Genomic DNA, 22,257 nt, shown 5'->3' on the forward strand with positions numbered 1-22,257 from the left:
GCTTACATGCCCTATGATCTGTGATCCCCTACCATCCTGAGAGTAGTTCACTAAAGAAGATGGGACTAGGAATGGGTAGGGAAGGATGGGAGGTAACTGTGGCCAGGAGGAAGGAAAGACTTTTAGAACACAGAACATCATGTAGAATTTGGAAATGGCGGTCTTTAAAGGGGAGTGAACTCATGTTTCCCTGATTTGTGCCACCAGATGGCACAGGTCATTGTCATGAGGGTAACCTTGTGAGGCCTTGAAAATGAAAGGAACAGGGTATTTTCCAGAGTCGTTCTAGAGGTGACATTCTAGAGCTGAGGTATTTGAGAAGTCTATTAGTGTAAGACTAGTCCCTAACCCTGTTACGTTTGGGCAAAATGGTTTTAACAGGGCAAAGAGGTGTGGACCCAAATAAGCATTTGGTTCATGTGGAAGGAAGGGTACATTTGCAGCTCTACAGGTATTCTGGGGGAGTCTTCCTTCTGGTGTTATTACCGATGTTCTTTGGTGACAAACCTAGTGCAGCTGGTTTTTAGGATAGGAAAATTGGGAGAGCTCATACTGTATGGATCAGTTCCATATGGGGAATTATCAGCAGTTTAAAGTGGGGTTTCTAGCCATTTGGGGGCTATCCTATTTCAAAGTGAGATGTAACTGTTGCCACGATGGGGTTCAGCAAAGGAGGGCAAATCTTGGTAGCTTGTATATGATCCTAGTCTTTGTGTAACCTTTTTACATTTTAATAAAATGAAGCCTGCCAATCGAAAGCCAGAATTTTAGACTGGAAGAAAGTAGGGCTGGCAGAAGTGTTTTTGAGGTGGTTTAAGTAAAAGCTTAAAGTTCTTTTTTCAATTAAATTTTCTCTTTTACTTTTGAACTTAATTATCAACAAACATTTCAACAGAAAAGAACAAAAATGAGAGTTGCATATGAAATTCTGTGACAGTTTTTTTGGGGGGTATATATTTAACAAGGTACTTAGAAATTGCCTTGTTTATCTCTTTTTGTCTTTTTGTTTTCTTCTGTACATTTTTAATGTTTTATTCATTTCCTTTCTTTTTTGGGGGATCTCTATTATTATTCATTAACTTAGTTTTCCAAATGGCTCACCCATAACAAATAATTATAGTCAAGCAAACAAATCAATACATTGGCCATGTCTCAAAATGCATTCTTCTAGTCCTTAACCTTTCTGCCAAGAGCCAAAAGCCATGCTTCATAATTATCAGTCTTCTAAGGTAAAAATTGGTTACTGTATTGATCAGAGTTTTCAAAGTTGTTTTCCTTCATATTACTGTGGCTATCATGTAAATTGTTGTCTTGGTTCTTCTCACCTGACTCTACATCAGTTCATGCAAGTCTTCAAAGTTTCTCTGAATCCTTCATATTCATTACTTCTTACAATGCAAACATTTTATTGCATTCATATGCCACAATTTATTCAGTCATTCATAATCATTTTAGGACCTCTTAGCAAGCCATCCTGCGTCCTAGAATTTGGAGGTATTAATTGATATGATGGTGTCATTATCTAAAAGATAGGAAGAAGAGGGCAATCTCAAGACTGTGAAGATTATATGGAGCTGCATGGGCAGGAGAGAAGTGAGTTCATTCAGTTTAGGGCCACCAGAGATTGCAGTTCCCTAAAGGGTGGTCAGTACAAGTCTCTCTGTGGTCTGTGCTTGCAGCATAGCATTTATAGTTTCCTAGCCCATCAGCACAAGTGGACTTGAGGCCACAGAGAGGAGCCCTCAGCCTGGGAAAGAGGAAGCCCAAAAAAGACTTTGCAGAGATAGCATTTGGTACACAGTGGCTCATGCAGCACAATCCTTGCCTCTATGAGAGCCTAGTCTATTTCATTTTTTCCTGGACATGGCACATAGATTTACTTTTCAATGCCTTCCAAGACCTCATTGTAGCAGGTGACTTGAATCAAGGTACCTGAGGAGAGGGCCTCACTTCAGGGAGGGGTGCCAACCTAGAAGAACCAGTGTGTGTTAAGGGAGAGGAATACTAGGTCTTGTTTCTCATGCTGCCCTAGTAAATTTGGAGTTAAAAGGAGTCCAATAATAACAAAATTAGAGTTCCCTCTGTGTGGAGCTGGGCCTGATTCAAGTTATCCCCTGATAGGTTAGGTCTGATATTGGAACAAAATGAGATACTCACAAGCCATTCAAAAAATCAATAAAAGGTTTATTGATCTATAGCATAGGAAGGATACTCAAGCAAGATATGGTGCTTGGTCTCAGAACTCCGTGACTCAAGGGGTCTTAGGACATCTGGAATTCTGAAGGGCCCCACCTCAAAGTCAAATATGTCTTGAAGACACCAGGAAGCTGAGTCTATATAGCAGCTTCAGCCTTAGCCTTCTAGTAACTTAGCCTCCTGGTAATTGACTAGTCAAGGTTTGGGGACAGCTTCCTTGGCTTTTAGAAAAAGAACCAGCCTAACCTATGTGGGTGGTTGGGAAAGCCTATCACACCTCACGAAGAGCTGAGGCCAATCGAAGTCCTGGCTGAGTGCTCGTCATGGAATTATTTGTGGTCTTGTAGGGTATGATCCTGGCAAGCTCAGGCTGTCTGGGCTTGAAGGGGAAAGGCAAGTTCACAATGATCTGCTTTTTTTCTTTTGTTTGTTTGTTTGTTTGTTTTTGGTGAGACCATCAAAGTAATACGTGTGGTGTATGAAGCAGGGCAAGGAAGTCATTTACCAGAATGGCAAAAATGAAGTACAAGGTAAACAAGGGCTCAAAGGAAGAGGGATATTTGAGGACCAGAAGAGTAGGTCAGCAATAAGGCTTCAGTGAGATCCAAGGAGCAGTAGTAGTCTGAAGGCAGGCTGAAGTTCAAAGAAACCAGGGTATCTAACCAAGTCTGAGATTGATTGCTTGAAAGTTTACATGCAATTTATCATGCCCAAGCAGGTGAACATGCAGCATGTTTGTATCCTTTTAAGCCTGAAATGTAGGGGGTTTTAAACTTCCCTCTGTTGATTATCTCCAATTTATTCTGGATATATCTTGTTTTCACATACATCAATATATGTATATATAAAATTATACATATGTATGAATGTGTGTATATAAACAATATATTTATGCAATATGATACATATGTATTTATGTGTATATTATATAGATAACTATTTCAATGTAATTGGTTTTATGAATTTAAAAATATATATGTATATACATTTATGTATAAGTATGTACATATATACACTATACATCACAATCATATATGCATGTGTATGTGTTTATACATTTTGTATGCATCTGCATGTATCTGTATATGCAGACACATGTATATACACACATGTGTATAAACACACAGAGTGTTAGGTGGAGTGAAGCATTACATATGCATGTGTATGTATATATATGTGTGTATGAATGTGTGTGTGTGTGTGTTTCCCAGAATGAGTTCCTTGTTTTCCAGAATGAGTTTCAGCTTTGGACAGTTCCTGGCAACCACAGGTGGTGTTTCTTGTTTGGAAACTGTCCCAGCGGCAGCAGCAATGAATGAATTTCTACAAATTACATCTCAGAACCTGCATAGCATTGAAAGGGGAAAAAGAGGCTGAGGGAGAATGTTTGCCATAGAACAAAGTGTGGAAAGGTATTGAATGTTCCAAAGCCTCTCCCTAAAGCCCAGGACTTACGGAATTTCAGAATTTTAGAGTTGGAAGAGACCTCATTGGCCACTGAGCCCAACCCATACCTAAAAAAACACATACGTACATATACATATACATATATATACATATATACACGAGACACATATATACAGACACGTAACACAATATATGGTAATGTATAAGATGTGTGATATACAGTATATAAATACACATATACACACATATTTCTATATACATGTGTATACATATATTTATGTCTGTAATAGACACACTGTAATTTTCCTGACAAGCGGTCCTCTGGCCTTTGCTGAGAGACCTCCAGTGAGGGGGGAACCCCTCTTCTGAGGCAGCTTGTTTTACTTTGGACACCTCATCTACTTGTGAGCAAACAAGAGAGATCAGGAGAGTGCATCATTCAAAGTGAAGCAAGATTTGGAAAGGAAAGCAGCCTGCCTGTAAATATATGCTATCGGATGCCTCGCTAGGGGCTCAAAGAAGATAATGGATGAAATGCACTTTGCAAACCTTAGAGTGCTTTGTAAATGCTAGTTATCCTTATAATGGTGGTTATTGTCATTTGCCTCCAGTCATCAGATTTCCAGTCAGCTAATGAATTCATTCCTTGCCTGGCCCTTCTACTGCACCCCTGCCAAGCTTAAGCAATGTTTATAGAGTAATACGGAGGTTTGCCAGTAAACATTTAGCAACCAGGCTGAGGTGGGGGTGGGGGAGATGCACACAGTACAGTTTTAAATTTAATTTGCATTGTTAGCCCTTTCTTAAGTCTAGACAATCAACAAAACAATTTATTAAAGCCTGATTTGTACCAATTGTGGATTTCTGAGATATAGACGCTCACGCTTCTGGCCACGGTCCACCTAATGCCGAAAACAGATTCTGCAGAAACATTACGTGAGATGAAACAATGTTATGTGAGGTAATTTGTTCCCTAGGAACAATCTTGTAAATATTATTATATGGCTGAATGATGTTCTAGCAGTTCAAGCACTGTCTCATGTATGAGGCCTTTTTTTTCCATTCCTCCAGCTGCTAGGGCTTGCCCTCCCGAAATTACCTTGTGTTTGCTTTGTCTATATTTTGTATTTTCATATAATAACAAAAATAATAACAGCTTACATTTATATACTGCTGACTATGTACCAGGCACTTAAAAAAAACATCTCATTTAATCACCACAACAATCCTGAGAGGTAGGTGCTATTATCGTCCCCATTTTACAGATGAGGAAACTGAAGCAAAGAAAGATTAAGTGACTTGGCCCGGGTCACACAGCTAGTGAGTGTCTGAGGCCAGATTAAAACTCAGGTGTTTCTGACTCCAGGCCCAGGGCTCTGTGCATCATGATGCCTTCTAGCTGCCATAAATATACAGGGTGTCCCAAAAGTCTAGTGAAACTTTAAGCTTTAAAATTGTTAAAGCTTTTAAAAACTACTCCAAGATGTTTGGGATACCTTGTATATGTACAAATTGTTCCCCACCCCCTCATAATGTAAATTACTTGAGAGCAGACACTATTTTGCTTTTGTTTTTGTCTGTATCCCCAGCACCTAGAACAGTGCCTGGCATACAATAGGTGTTTAATAAAGGCTTGCTGATTTACTGATACAGTGCAGTTTAGTTATAATGCAGTGATGATTTTCTTTTGAAAAACATCATCGCCCGGACCAACCTTATGAGGGGAGATGTGTGCTTATAGGTGATTACAGTTGATTTATGTTAAACTAAGCACAATTTCATTGGTTGTTATAGAGATACAAGATCATATCATTTTAGATTTTTATGATTTGAAGTGCCTGGCATATAGGAGGTATTTAATAAATAAATGTTTATTGGATTGAGCTGAATTAAAAGGACCAGAGAAAGGCCTCCAGCATGTTGACTGTTTTCTTAATGGAAGATTTATGGAAAGACATGGACAAGAATTATAGGGGATGAGATACGTAGGAGAAATTTTATGTAAGAGAAAACTGAGGCCCAGAGAGGTGAAGCCTCAAACACAGCAAATTGACGACAATGTGAAGACTAGAACCTAGATCTCCTCTGTGTTAGATTTTCCTTGAGGTATAAAGACATACACATAGGTTGAAGTTGAAACCCTGGCGCAAATAATGTTGTGGGAAAGCAAGGCACAAGGGCTTGGTCTCAGTGAAAAAACACCCTTGGGAGCAACTGGGATGGTTGCTCAGAGTCCCTTCTCCAAAGGGTTTCTTTTTTTTTTTCTTCTCTTGTCACCTACTTTAATCTGACCTCTATGGGTGTTCATTCAGATGGTGTTGGCAGACACCTTCCTTCTCTCAATACCTCACTTGAGGTAGTCAGCTGAGGTTGGATTCAAAAAACTTCATTAAGTAATTAAGAGAAAGAATAAAATCAAACCAATCCAGAAACAGAACTATCATTCTTACCAAAGTTTATGATATATTCTTTAGGTTAATGAGTAGCTTGATTTCTCTGGCAGTTGAGAATTTGCAGAATGCTTTCCTTACAACATCCTTGTGAGGTGGGGAAAGCAATGTGTTGTTATCCACATTTTTCAGATGAAATAACTGAGGCAAAGAATAATGAAGTGACTTGTTCGAGGTCACACAGCTAGTGTCTCATTTTGTCTCTGCTCATAACAAGAGGAAGATTTTTATATGATAGTTTCTCCCATTCTGATTCACTCAGGTTTGCTGATCAACCTTTCCCTAGATGGAAAAAAAATTGATTACACCCTTCCCAATGAAAGTATTTAAAGTTGATTTTGCATCTCTTCTCCTTCATCAGATTGACTAATTATTTGGATTGCACACTCTAGCAAAGCAAAGCAAAGTGAAGAAAAAAACACTGGAATTAGAAACAAGAAACCTACAATTGCATTTCTGACTCTGACATTTATGCCACACTGCCTCAAAACCTGAATTACTGTTCCTCTTTTATAGCTGAGGAAACTAAGAGAGTTTAAGGGATTTAACCATGATCACTGAGCTGGCATTGAAGCCAAGAAGACCTGGATCTAAGTTCCATATCTAGTGTTTACTGATTGTGTGATGCTGGGAAGTCACTTTTCCTCTAAGTGCCCAAGGCAGTCTCTTAGACTATAAGAGGCAGAATAGATGCCAACCTGCATTGGTAGAGAGGGTTTTCTCCTCTGCCATTTTCCTATGCCAATAAAATCACAGGGCTAGTCCCTGTCCATTAATATGAGTTTTTCTAAGTCTTTATAATCCTCAAGGCATTATACAAATATGAATTATTACTGATTTTGTGAAGGTTTTATTGTGCTCTAGTTTATATGGGGAAAATGTAATTGTTGTCTTCAAATGCCTGAATGATTTTTATGTGCAAGAGGGATTAGTATTGTCCTATTTAGTCCCCAGAACGGAATTAGCACCATTATTGGAAGTTACAGAGAGACAGATTTTGTTTCAATATAAGGGAAAACTTTCTAACAATTAGGGTATCTAGCCATTGAATGGGTAGCCACAGGGTGTTAGTGAACTCCTGGTTAGTAGAGGTGTTTGACCAGGTGAATCCTGATCAAATCAACTCTGCTACTGTACCAGGGCTGGGTGTGTCAATCTATTCTCCTAAGATCTCAGTCACCAACCATCCCTATAATTTTCGGTACTAAAGGCCACTACTTCCTTACGTGTGTTGTCTCTCCCTTTAGAATGTTAATTACTTGAAGGCAAGAACTGTCTTTGCTTTTGTATTTATATTGTTTGCACTTAGCACAGTGTTTGACACATAGTAAATGATTAATACATACTCCCCCCCCCCCATTCATTCATCCACTCTTATGTAACTCAGCCCAATATTGAAGTTTTTCATGATCTTTTTCGGATCCTAACTTTCATCCAGATTGTAAACTATTGCTTTCACCTACAAATTTGATAAACATCCTATCAATGCCTGTAGTTAAGTCATTGATAAAAATGTTAAGGAGAACACAGTGAATCATAGATCCTTGGGAGATTCCATTGGAGATCCCCGTTAGGTTGACATTGAGCCATTAATGCCCACTTTCTGAGTTCAGTCATTCAATCAGCTTCAAATCCTATTAATTGTAATATCATCTAGACTAGGACTTGGCACAAATAGGCAAGAGACTTATTTTGTTAATTAGAATAATTCTAATTCCAAATGTTTTTGCTTAGAGAGAGAAATCTCAAGGGACGGACATCTATTCTGCCTTTGAAAGTGTTCCTGACACAAACCATTTCCACTAACAATTTATAGTATTCCCCCTCCAAAAGACAAGATTTGTAATCATGATTAAGCAGCACTAGAGGTGGAGCCCAGATGTCAGAGTAAAGAAAGCAGCCAAGCTCTTCCAATCTTCCTTTCCAAACAACTTTAAAATAATGCCTTGAATTGAATTCTGGAGTGGCGGAGACAATAAAAGGTCAAGGTAGCCCAAGACAACTTGGGAGACCAGAAGAAAAGCTCTGTGACACTGGGGTGGGGGTTGGTCCAAAGCCCAGGTGGTGACAATACCAGCTGTGGGCCTTGGAGGTGGCAGCATCTTTGGAAATTCTCAAGGCAGTGATGGTAAGGGAATCTGGCAACTGGTCAGAAAGAGATTACAGGGGACCTCTGTGCTATCATTGGGTGCAGGACAGGGTGCTGGTTGGCAGCTCAATTGCCTATACCCCCTTCCAGGTTGCAATTCAAGGGCAAAGAGGAATGCTTGCAGTCTCAAAGGATTAGAGTCCCTGAGGAGCAGTATCACTTATGGCTACAAGGGATCAGGGACCCTTCCTGGATAAAGGCCAGATCACTCCTAAAGTCCAGGAGAACAGTGACCATACCTTTCTCAGGATCGCACCACTTTGGAAGCACCAAAAACTTTCCAAGTACAGAACTTCCAAGACCTGAAAATAGCCCTGAAAAAAGCAGTTCATAAAGATCGTCCACCCTTCCCCCCACTCCCACCTTGGGAATACAGCCCAATTTTAATATAAAGTTCAAAGTCAAGAAATAGACCGGAAAAATAAGCAAACAACAACAACAACAACAACAAAAGAACTTGACCATAAAAAGCTATTATAGTGACAAACACAGAAGAAGACAACAATTTCAAAACAGCTACAATCAAGACCTCAAAGGAAAAAAAAATGTAATTTGGACACAAGCCCAACAGGAATTCCTGGAAGAGCTAAAAAAAAAAAAAGATTTAAAAATCAAATAAGAGTGGTAGAGAAAAAATTGAGAAAAGAACGAGAGTGATGCAAGAAAATTATGAAAAGACAACAACTTGGTAAAAGAATCCCCCCCCCAAAAAAAACAGTGAAGAAAATAACACTTTAAAAAACAAAATTGGCCAAATGGAAAAAGGGCTTCACTGATAAAACTTCACTGATAAAAATAACTCCTTAAAAAGCAGAATTAGCTAAATAGAAAAAGAGCTACCAAAAGCTCACTGAAGAAAATAATTTCTTAAAAATTAGAATTGAGTAAGTGAAAGTTAATGACTCCATGAAACATCAAGAAACAATAAAACAAAGTCAAAAGAAAGAAAAAGTAGAAGAAAATGTGAAGTATCTCATCAGGAAAACAACTGACTTGGAAAATAAATTGAGGAGAGATAATGTAAGAATTATTGGACTGCCTGACAGCCATGATCAAAGAAGGAGCCTAGAGATAGAAATAAAAATTCCACTTAAAATAACTACAGACATTATAAAATACTTGGGAGTCTACCTGCCGAGACAGACACAGGGACTATGTGAACACAATTACAAAACACTTTTCACACGAATAAAGACAGATTTAAACAATTTGAGAAATATAAATTGCTCATGTGTAGGCTGACCCACTATAATAAAAGTAACAATTCTTTCTAAAATTAATGTACTTATTCAGTGCCATACCAATCAATTTGCCAAAGAATTATTTATAGAGCTAGAAAAAATAATAACAAAATTCATCTGGAAGAACATAAGGTAAAAAATATCAAGAGAATCAGTGAAAAAAATGTAAAGGAAGGTGACTTAGCAGTACCAGATTTCAAACTATATTACAAAGCAATAATCATCAAAATCTGTTATTGACTAAGAAATAGAGTGGTGGATCAGTGGAATAGATTAGGTACACAATACACAATAGTAATCTAATGTTTGGTAAACCCAAGGATCCAAGCTTCTGGGGCAAGAACTCACCATTTGACAAAAATTGCTGGGAATATTGAAAAGCAGTTTGACAGAAACCAGGCATAGATCATCATCTTACGCTGTATATCAAAATAAGGTCAAAATGGATACATGATTTAGACAGTGAGGGTGATGTCATAAGTAAATTAGGAGAGCATGGAAAAATTGTCAGATCTATGGATAAGAGAAGAGTTTATGATCAAACAAGAAATAGAGAGGATAATGGGAAGTAAATTGGATACTTTTGATTACATTAAATTAAATTAGAAGGAAAGCAGGAAATGAAGAAAAAATTTTTATAGCAAATTTCTCTGATAAAAGCTTTATTTCTTAAATATATAGGGAACTGAGTCAAATTTATAAAAAATAAGAGCCATTCCCCAATTGATAAATGATCAAAGGATATGAACAGGCAGTTTTCAGATGAAGAAATCAAAGCTATCTATAGTCATATGAAAAAATGTTCAAAATTACTATTGATCAGAGAAATGCAAATTAAAACAACCTATCAAGTTGACTAACATGGCAGAAAAGGAAAATGATAAATGCTGAAGAGGATGTGGAAAAATAGAAACAATAATGTACTGTTGGTGATGGTGTGAACTGGTGCAACTATTCTGGAGAACAATTGGAACTAAGCCCAAAGGGCCATAAAACCGTGCGTATTTTCTGATCCAGCAATACTACTCTAAGGACTGCATCCCAAAGAGATCAAAGAAAAGAGAAAAAGACCTATATGTACAAAAATATTTATAGCATTTCTTTTTATGGTGACAAAGAAATTGAAATTGGAAATTGAGGAGGATCTCCATCAATTAGAGAATGGCTTAACAAGTTGTGGCATATGATTGCAATGGAATACTATTGTAGTATCACAAATGACAATCAGGATTCAGAAAAACCTAGGAAGACTTATATGAACCGATGCAAAGTGAAGTGAGCAGAACTATAACATTGTACATAACAGCAATATTGTAACAGTAATCAACTATGGAAGATTTAGCTATTCTGATGAATACAATGATCCAAGACAATTCCAAAGGATCCATGTTGAAAAATGTTATCTACCTCCAGAGAGAGAACTGATGAACTCTCAAGTGCAGATTGAAGCATACTTTTTTTTCCCCACTTTCTTTATGTTTCTTGGTTTTCATTGTTGTTGTTTTGCAACATGGCTAACATAGAAATATATTTTGCATGACCTCACATGTATAACTGATATCCTATTGCTTATCTTTCTTTTTTAGCAGCTCAGTTCTTTTATTGGGAAAGAGTAAGAAGATTCTGCTCTGGTGTTGGGGGAGAGAGACAGTCCGGCCATCCCAGCTTAGCATGGCTATCCAATAGTGGCTTCCTCTGCCTTTGGGCAGCATCAGCTGGCCACCTCCATATCAGATGTCTCAGTGGATACATCTGTGGGCACTGCCAACCACCTGGGGGGCACATAAAAGCCCATGCCTGCTGCATGCTCTGCTTCTTCCTGACTATAGGGTTCTACTGTCAGTTGCTTCAGCCTTTTTTTTGTGATCTTTGGACTTCAAATGACTTCAGGCTGGCTTTATCAATGAAGTATCTCCCGCAGGTCAGGCAGCGGTGGTGGCTGCCTCCGGGCAGGTCGGGTCTGGCTGGGGCCGGGTGAATCTCTTCCAGGTCCGGCCTCCGCCGCTTGGCCTTCAGCTGGCGGACCAGGGAGTGTGCCTGGTGCATGCCGATGCGACGGGAGCAGTCCATGGCCTCAGCAGGAGGCTGAAGCTCGGGGCTAGGGACCGCCTTACCTTTTCAATAAGTAGTGGAGAGGTGAGAGAGAGAGAAAGAATTTTGTACTCAAAATTTTTAAAAAATTAAAGTTAAAAATAAATTTAAAAATAAGTAAGCAAATAAAAAGATTAAACAAGTGGACAAAGTTTAGATATCAGTATCTGATTCATCAAATAGGTTAGTAGCAACTTAATTTTTGATACAGCCTAAAGAATCATTTCCCTAAAACCATTCAATACGTTTTTTAACCATTCCCCCAACTAATCTCCTTTTAACCTGGGCAAAGGTAAACTTGAGTTACTTCTTTTGATTGCCTTTTAGAATGATCAATACCCTAATCAATTTCAGGGAGAATTCTTTCCTGATCTGTCGCTTTGGAAACTGGTTGGGCCTTTGATAAGGATAAAGCAAAAAGGACTTTATATCAGGACATCACCTCTTAAGCATTTTCCTTTATTCAAGGGAAAACCAATTAGATCTTTCACTCAAATGAGACCAAGGATCTTAGACAAAAACACTGAAAAAATATCATTTTTTTCTTTCTTTTTGATGAGGCAGCTGGGGTTAAGTGACTTGGTCACACAGTTAGTAAGTGTCAAGTGTGAGGCCAGATTTGAACTCAGGTCCTCCTGACTCCAGGGCCAGTGCTCTATCCACTGTGCCACCTAGCTGCCCCCCAAAATTTCATTTTTAAAAATTATTCTAAAATAAGGAATGGGGGACCTTGGTATGTATTGACATGATCAGTTAGTGGATAGATATTTGTTAAATAGCTGTCATATACCAAGCACTGTGCAAAATGCTAGATACATGAAGTCAAAACCAAAACAGTCCCAACCTTCATTACATCTTGTATATATATAGGTATATACCAGGCATATCTAAATCAAATCAAAAGTAACTTTGGAGGGGAGGGTGGTAGCAGCTAGAGCTAGGTGGAATTAAGAAAGGCTCATGCGACGGTGACGCTTAAGCTGAGTCTAGAAAAAAACCAGGGAGGCTGAGGTGAGGAGGGAAAGCATTCTAGGCATTGGGGACAGTCAGTGCAAAGGCACACAGATAGTACCATGTGAGGGACTACAAGGAGGCCAGCACGATGGGACTATAGAGAATATCGAGGAGAATAATTTGTAAGCTGCCTATAAAGATAGGAAGGGATCAGGTTGTAATGAGCTTTAAATGTCATGGAGCAGAGTTTATATTTTATCCTAGAAACAATAGGCAATCATTGGATTTTGTGGAGTAGTGGAGCGCATTATAGAGAAATCACTCTGGTAGCTTTGTGGAAGATGGAGTGGAGTGGGGAGACACTTGTGGCAGAGAGATCAGTTAGGAGACTCTGGCTAAAGTCTAGATGAGAGGTAATGAGGTCCTACACTAGGATGGTGTCTGAGTGGAGAAAAGCAGGGTATACCTGAGATATGTCATGTGAATAGAAATAAAAAAAGATTTTGCAAATGTTTGGTTATGTAGGGTGATTCAAGTCAAGTCAATGAGTATTTATTAAGCACTTATTATGTACCAAATATTAGGCTAAGTGCTGGGGATACAAATAGCAAAAAGAAAGGCAGTCCCTGTCCTCAAAAGAGTTTAGAGTCTCATGGGAGGAGACAATACATAAAAGGGAGCTGAAAAGCTGGGGGGAGGAAGGAAGGGAAGTGTCCACAGAGGAGCGTGGTGGTAAAATCTGGAGACCTGGGCCCTTCTTCAAAATGAAGGTCATAGAAGGAACTCATCAATGGGAGAAGGGGCCACAAGAAAAGTATTCCAGGGTGAGAAAGCCACAGGGTAGAGGGAACTTTCAGAGTGGGAAAGCAGCCGAGGTATGGTGTCGAAGTCCAGAGAGTCAGAAGCAGAACTGAGAGAGGAAAGTGAGAATGAAGAGGCAAGGAGAAACTGTGGTTGTGACATTGGGTGACTGAAAGGATGGTGGTGTCCTTAATCGTCATAGGGATGTTTGTAAGATGGGTGGAATCAGAGAAAAAGGCAGTGAGCTCTATTTTGGACATGATGAGATTGAGATGTTTACAAGAGATACAGTTTGAACAGACAGTTAGTGATGTGGAACTGGTGAAAAGGGAAGTGTGTTCAGCACAAGAGCCTTGAGGCATAGCCACAGTTAGCAGGTCTGACACAAATTAAGATCCAATAAAAGAGACTGAGAAAGAGCAGTCAGATAGGTAGGAGGAGAATGAAGAGAGTAGTTTCAGGAAAATACAGAAAGGATGGAATATGTAGGAGACAGTGATCAATAAGTAGTGTTAAATACTGTAGAGGTCAAGAATGATGGGGATTGGGAAAAGAGCATTGGATTTGGCAATAAAGAGATCTTTGGTGTCTAGAGAAAACAACTACATTTGAGTGATGGGTCAAAAACCAGAGTAGAGAGGCTTGAGAGGAGAGGTAGGGAAGGGATCAAGAGCAGATGACTTTTTCAAGGAATTTGATTGAGGAAGGAAGAAGAGCTATAGGATCATAACTAGTGGGGATGGCAAGATCTAATGCAGGTTTTTCTTTTCTTTTTTATTCAAGGATAGAAGAAACTTGGGCATGGTAGTAGTCTGTAGGGAAGGCTAGAGAAAGATTGTAGATTAGAGATGGAAGGGATGTCAATGGGGGCAATATATACTGGAGAAGACAAGACAGTATGGGTTCAAGATACATGTAGAAGGGTTGGTCTTGGCAAGAAGTCTCATTATTAGAGACTGTAGTAAAGGAAGAAAGTTGAGCTGAAATAGAAGCGTAATGAGATGAGGAGGGGGAAAAGAGTTAGTTCCTATAAAATGGCCTTTATTTTCTCTGCAAAGTATGAGGTGAAGTCCTCATGAGAAGACATGCTGTGGGAGATTTTTTTATTCTGCTAGTTTTTATTTTTTAATATATTTTATTTTTCCCCAATTACATGTTAAAACAATTTTTTAACATTTTTTTAAAAGTTTGAGTTCCAAAATCTCTCTCTCTCTCCCTCTTTCCCCTCCCCTCTTCCTGAGATGGTAAGCAATCAGATATAAGTTATACATGTGCAATCATGTAAATCATTTCCATATTAGTCACTATGTATAAGACCCAAGTGAAAGAAAAAGAATGAAAGAGAGAAAGTAAAAAAATAGCATGCTTGAGTCTGTATTCAAACAATATCAGTTCTTTTTCTGGAGGCAGATAGTATGCTTCATCATTAGTCCTTTGGAATTGTCTTGGATCGTTGTATTGCTGAGAATAGCTAAGTCATTATCAGTTCTTCGTTGAACAATATTATTATTACCATGTACAACATTCCCCTGGTTCTGTTCACTTTACTTTCCATCAGTTCATATAAATCTTTCCAGGTTTTTCTGAGAACATCTTGCTTATCATTTCTTATAGCACAATCATATTCCATCACAATCATATACCACAGCTTGTTTAGCCATTCCCCAATTGATGGGCATCCCTTTGATGTCCAGTTCTTGGCCACCACAAAAAGAGATGCTATAAATATCTTTGTACAAATAGGTCCTTTCCCCTTTTTATATCTTTGGGAGATAGACCTAGCAGTGGTATTGCTGGATCAATGGGTATGTACAGTTTTATAGCCCTTCGGGCTATAAATTCCAAACCACTCCCCAAAATGGTTGCATCAGCTCACAGGTACACCAACCTTCTTGCATTAGTGTTCCAGTTTTCCCACATCCCCTCCAACATCCATCATTTTACTTTTTTGTCATATTAGCCAATCTGATAGGTATGATATGGTACCTCAGAGGTGTTTTAATTTGCATTTCTCTAATCAGTACTGATTTAGAGCATTTTTTCATATGACTATAGATAGCTTTGATTTAGACGATGGCATCCTTACACTGCCTCTACACTTCCTTAGCTTTTTATGATACTACTTAGCAAATAAGGTACTCTTAAATGGAAAAGGTAGGAAAGGGAACTAAGCCAAACCAGTCCTGCTCTTAATAACACAGCTTCTCATCAGTTTTCAGAACACCTCTCAAAGCTCAGTGGTCTTTTTGGAAAACTTCATTTGTTGAAGTTACTGGAAATATTTGGATAGGTTTTCCTATTTTTGCTTGAAGAGATTCTGAAGGTAAGTTATTAAAATGTCCCTCTGGCTTCTCCAAAAGAGACCAAAAATAGGTATTAACCACACTTAGTATGGAATTGCTCCCCAGCAATAATTCCTGTTGAGAAAGGATTGTTTTTGTGTGTGGCTATTTCAGCAGTAGCACATACTTATACATGATATTTAGAGAGGAACTTTCTGATTTTAATTTGATCCATACAACCCTATAATGTAGGAGCAGGATATGCTTTATTAATTACCTTTTCATAAATGAAGAATTCAAGAGAAAGACCTTTGGCTTGCCAAAGATCTCACAATGGCAGAGTTGAGACTCAAACATAAGAAGACATAGGTCTTCTCTCCAATGTATTCCAGTAACCTTTCCACTGAAGCACCAGTTGTAGCACCAGTTGGTTTTCTTTTCTCAGAACATAGCAATATGGGCCACAGAAGTATAGTAATTTCTTCTCTCAGTGTTCACAGACTAGATGAGGAGAATAGGACAAACACATTTACTCTTAGGTAATCTTCTACTCCCCTAGAGACCACTGAGTGCAATCATACCCCAAGTTCAGAGGCTGGCTGGCTTTTTATTTTGTACTGCCTTGATGAGATCACTTTCCTCTCTCCCCATGGCTTCCAGTCTTGGCTAGAGAAGAGCTTGAGATTAGGCAGTTTTCCTAGTCAGGGAACTGTATGTTGAGTTCTAGGGGTGCTGGGAACCCTGAAATTCAAGGGCAGAAGATGCAAGTCTTGCCTCAAAAGAATTCGACTTAAGCCTTCTTTCAGTCAGAGGCAAGGTTTATTAAAACACTGATTGAGGTGGGAAAGATTTTAAAAATCTGCGCTGTTGGTCAGATTTTAAGAATCTGAGCCTTTGTAACAAGAATACAACTGGGCCAGACTCTTAAGGAATCTGAACTGCTGTGGGAGATTTAAGGGGAGGAGAGAAGGTCTAGAACATCCACTTTGGTGAGTAGAATAAAAAACTGATTAGGGAGGAGTGAAAAGATTGCTCTGTTGCAGTGAGGTCTCACTTGAGGTTGGATAACATAAATTTATAGTAGATTACATCACAGATGTGTGATTTCCTCCAGCTTTTTCAGGATTAAGGGAGTAGGAACAGAGGAGGTCGATGATAGAAGTGATTCAGGATTGGGGTTTGGCAAACTGTGAGTGATGATAAGACAAAGGAGAAAGGGATTAAAAAGTAGACAATGGCATAGAGTTGAATTGTTTCACTAAGGGATCAAGATTGGAAAAAGAAGAGTGTATAGACAGTAAGGATGATGCACTGGGAAAGAACCGAGGGGAAGAGAGACTGAAGGTCATGGTGAGGACACAGAAAGGAGAAGTAAGGTATGAGGAAAGATGGAGTGATAAATTATGATCAGATAAAGGAGGTTTAGGGTTTTTTTAATCTTAAAAGTGGGACGTTTGTGGGTGATGGAAAGATCAAGAATGAGCCCTTGTGTGTGGATAGCTAAGGTAGAATGGAGGAGGTCATGGGAGTTAATTAGATTGAGGTTGTCCTTCTATGGAAGTGCTCCAGCTTATCAAAGCCCTTCCTAAATTGTGGCATACAGAATGAATACTCTAGATGTGATCCAGCAATGGCAGAGCACATAAGGATTATCACCTTTCTTTGATTTGATATTTCTCATTGCTCTGGGGCATCTCCAGTCATCCTGATTGATATCTGGCCACTGGACCCAGATGGCTCTGGAGGAAAAAGTGACGCCGGTGACTTTGCACAGCTCTCCCTCACTCAAATCAAAGTCAATTGCAAGTCATGTCATTAACTCCCTGATGTCATAGTCCTCTTTGAGAACAAAGGACAAACCACAACCTGTGAGTAGTCTGAGCTGCCTGAATGGGGACCCAGTTGACCAGTTCCAGTTGGGCATCTCAGCTCCTCCTCTCCTCTCCTCTCCTCTCCTCTCCCAAAGGTAAATTTTGTTGACTTTGAGGTTTGCTGGCTACACTGAAACCCAATTCACTCTGGATCTCATGCATTGGATAACAATAGGTACCTGCCTTCCTGGTTTGATTTTTTTTTTTAATTAAAGGGGCCATCCCTTGACTCACTCCTTAAAAAGGCCTACTCACTGAATGGGTGTTGCCTCACTCAAAGTGAAAACATGAAAAGACCTTAGCTTAAAAGGGCCAAGGTCTCCCACTGCTTCCTAGGCCATCTCCAGTCATCCTGATTGATATCTGGCCATTGGACCCAGATGGTTCGGGAGGAGAAAGTGAGGCTGGTGGCTTTGCGCAGCCCTCTCTCACTCAAATCAAAGTCAACCGCAAATCATGTCATCATCTCCTTGATATCATGGTCCTTTTTGATAATGAAGGGCAAATCGCAACCACAACAACACAATTTCTCATTGCAGCCTTAGATTATATTAATTTTTCTGGCTTCCACTGTTTGTTGGTGAGTTCTCTGTGCATTCATATCAGTCTCTTCAGCTAACTCAGATTTTTCTTCCATATTAGAATTCTTTTTCTTTGTATCTTCAGAATTTTATTCTTGAAAATTCTCTCATTTAAAAAAGAAACGCTTCATTGTTCCAGATAACCTGGAACCTGAAGAGGCATTCATTTACTCTTCAGTGCCTTTTCCTTCTTTTGCAGGCAGGAGCCTGTGCTCAGAGTACAAGTAGCAGTCCGTTAGTCATTGCTGGAATACAAACACCATACACGGCAAGTCCTAGGGAATTTGCCCTTTGCCCTGCTTTTAGCACTTGCAGAAAGTGAGGTAAGCACTGTATGAAATATGTAATAGGTTTTCAGTAGAGCACCTCCTTTATCCTCCCTTGTCTCCTATCGTGCATTCTCTCTGTCTCTGCCTCTCTCAGCCTTATCCCTCCTCAGAAGTGTTTTGTTTCTGACCACTACCTCCCACAATCCACCCTCCCTTCTAGCAGCTCCTCCTTTGGTTATCCTCCTCCCCTTCTGCTTTGTTATAGGGTAAGATAGATTTGCACACCCAGTTGGGTATGAGTGTTTTTGTTATGTTATTCCCTCTTTGAGCCAATTTGGATAAGAGAAAGGTTCAAGCATTACCTGCCACCCCTTCAATACTGCCCTGCACTGGAAAGTTCTTTTATGTGAGATAATTTATCCTACTCTACCTCTCCTTTCCCCTCTTTCCCAGTATATCCCTATTTTCACCCCTTCCTTTTGTTTTACTTGTTTTAGATATCATCCCAACATAGTTAGCTCACACCTGTGCCTCTGCGCCCCCTCCCCTGTCTCTGTCTCTGTCTCTCCCTCTCCTTCCCTCTCCCTCCTCCTCCTCCTCCTTCTGCTGCTCCTCCTCCTCTTTTCTGTCTCTGCCTGTCTCTTCTGCTGCATGCCACAAACAGATTTATCCTTCTTAATCACATATCCAATCTTGTCACTCCTCTGCTAACACATCTTCAGTGGCTATCCACAGAGCAAAGGACAAAAGTTTCTTACTAATATTCAAGGCCTTCCATAGGCTGGTGGCACCCTACCTTCTAGGCACATCTCACATTCCTCTCCTACATGTGTTTGATGCTCTAGCCAAACTAGATACTTTCTGTACCTTGTATATGCCTTATTCTTTCTCACCTAACCTCCATGCTTTAGTTCCTGAAAGCTGAAAGGTCTTCCGGTCTTCTCTTTTCCTGTTGAATTACTTCTATCCTTTAAAGCACAACTCAAATGTTATCCTTTTCAGGAAACATTCTCTGAACTGAGCATTAATAATGACCTTTCCCCCTTGAACCTCGCGTGGCACTTTGTTTTGCAATTCTTTTATATACTTAGCAGTTAATACTAACACATTCTAGTTATCTTATCTTCCTACTATTTGTAAACTCCATGAAGGAGGGAAACAAGTATCCATTAATTAATTTAATGAGCAAAGATTTATTAAGAACCTACTATGTTATGGGCACTGTGCAAAGAACTTTACAAATATTATCTCACTTAGTTTCATATTATTATCCCCATTTTACAGTTGGGGAAATTGAGGCAAACAAAGGTTAAGTGGCTTGCTCAAGGCCACACAGCTGAAGCTGAATTTGAACTTGGGTCTTCCTGATTCTAGGTCTAGCTATCTCTTCACTGTGCTACCTCCCTGCATGAAGTCAGGGATTATCTCTTCTCTTAACTTTGTATCTCACTCAGCACCTAGCACAGCGTTCTGCACATTAGAGATGTTGCTTAATCAGTGTTTGTTGAATAAATGAACTAAGGGAGAAGGGAAGGAAACAAGCATTTATTAAGAACCCACTATGTACATACCAACAAACAGCTGGTTATAGGATCTTAGAAAGCTTGAAGAACAAACTGAAGAAAACCAGACAAAGGAATGAAGAACATGGGATTTCTACAATAATATATTAGCTTGTGTGTTTGGTCACTTTGATGATTGACTTTGACCATAATTTAATCTGCAGGTTCTGTTAACTTGTATCAAGACAAAAGGGAACACAAAAAAAAAAATCAATTCACATTTACAATATCTGCAGGTGACTAGGGAAGGGACATTAAAAAGAACTTTAAAAAATGAAGTCTTTTGTTGCGAATATGTATTGTGTATGTATGTGTGTACATATATGTATAGATTTAATATTTTCTCATCTTAATTTAATTTTAGATATGAAGTAACTAAGTTTTTGTCATCTTCTTATATGATTCAGGTACCTTTATATCAAACGTGACTTGAACTTTTTAGACGTTTACAGAATACTTACAAAGATTAAATGGCATTGTATTTTTGTAAATTCCTTGAGAAAACCAATTTCTGTTTACTTCTCCATTCTGTTCTTCAAATAATAAAGATTATTTGAGATATTAAATATTTGAGATATTAAAAGAGAAGAGCCGACTATATGGTAAGCACTTTATAAGTGTTGCCCTGGGAGGCAGGTACTATTATTATCTCCATTGCACAATGGAAGAAACTGAGGCAAACAGAAGTTAAGTGACTGTGTGAGCAGGATCATATAAGCAGTAAGTGTCTGAGGCACTGGTGAACTCAGGTCTTCCAGACTCCAGCTCAGTGCTCTATCCACTGTGCCACCCAGCTGTCTCTGCACAGTGTTCCCTTACTATGAATCACTCTCCTACTTTCTCCTTAAAAGGGATAATGTTTCCAAGAGTGGGTATCAGACAAGTGCTCGAGAGAGAAATCGTTAAATGATTGACAGATAACTCATCTTCATTTCATTACAAAGCCTTATTTTTAATCCTGAAAGTGATCAGTGGAAAGGTAGGACAAATAGAATGTGATGAAGAACTTTTACACTAGAGAAAACTATACTATGGTGGAGAGAGCTTTGGATTTAGGGTTGGAGGAATTGGGTGTGAGTTCTGCTCTGCTGCTCCCTAGTCATGTGACTTTGGGTCAGTCTGTTCAGAAGACTCGGTTTCTATTTCTGTAAAATGGAGATATACCTACCTGTCTACCTGTCTCAAAGGGCTAATGTAAAGATGAAAAAGAAACCTTTGTAATCTGTAAAGTTCTTTGTGGACACAAGATACAGAAGGTACGATGCTCAGCGATGTATAAAATACTTCACTTGCTTAAATACAGACTGAAGGACTGAAAGGGAGGGAGGTGGGGAAGGAGGCCAAAACGCCCCAACTCAGTGAATTTTAGAATACCAGAGGTGAGGGGAAACTTAATGCTAGGGCCTTCTTCCATGATTATCTCCAGTTTATCTCCTATAAATATTGTAGTGATTTGCATGTTGCCTCCCTAGACCAAGAGATCCTTGAGAGAAGGGACTGTTTTTACCCAGTGCTTATTACAGTGCCTGGAACATAGTAGGCACTTAATAAATGCTTGTTGACTTGACTTATTAACTTGACCTCCGAGAACACTAGTTTAGCCTGTTGCTAAATGTAGGAACCCCTTTTCCTCTTCAAACTTTCTGCTGTCATATCCTATTTGGCCAGCAGAGGGCAGCAGAGAATAAGAAAAAAATGACCTGAGCCTCTCCTTTAGAATAGAATGGTCGTACTTTGAATTTCAGAGCATTAAGGCCCTTTAGAGGATTGAATGTTAAATCTGTATGGGGCCTTACAATAAATAGATGGCTAGAGCTGGAAGGCACCTTAGAACAGTGGTTTTCAGAATGTGGCTTGGGGACCCATGTGGATCCCTGAGATTCATCTAGGGGGCCCTTGAGTTCAAAACTATTTTCATGATACTAAAATATTTTAATTTTTTACATGTATATATGTATACATGTATGTATGTATACATGTATCCATACATATATATATATATGGATAGATATATAGAGGGCACAGGGTGAGTTGAAGATGAAGGGATGTTATCTGGAGAATAAAATTAAGGGGTGAGAGAGGATTATATGGAGAGAAGGAGAAAGGGAGAGGTAGAATGGGGTAAATTATCTCACAGAAAACAGACAAGAAAAGGCTTTTACAGTGGATGGGAAACGGAGAAAGGTGAGAGGGAATGAGTGAATCTTATTCTCATCAGATTTGGCTTAAGGAGAGAATAACGTACACACTCAATTGGGTGTGGAAATCTGTCTTACTTTACAAGAGAATGGGGGGGAAGGGGACAAGAGAGCAGGAGGATGATAGAGGGGAGGGCAGATTGGGAGAGGGGGTAATCAGAAGCAAACACTTCTAAGGAGAGACAGGGTCAAAAGAGAGAATAGA

The 22,257-nt window shown here is 39.2% G+C and overlaps 1 pseudogene; it reads right to left on the reverse strand.

The window, feature by feature from the left end:
• Window positions 1-11,154: 11,154 nt before the first annotated feature.
• LOC114043664 lies at window positions 11,155-15,903 on the reverse strand (annotated as a pseudogene).
• Window positions 15,904-22,257: the final 6,354 nt, after the last annotated feature.

Source organism: Vombatus ursinus, unplaced genomic scaffold (assembly GCF_900497805.2).
Source record: "Vombatus ursinus unplaced genomic scaffold, bare-nosed wombat genome assembly UNPS02014770.1, whole genome shotgun sequence".
NCBI lineage: Eukaryota > Metazoa > Chordata > Mammalia > Diprotodontia > Vombatidae > Vombatus > Vombatus ursinus.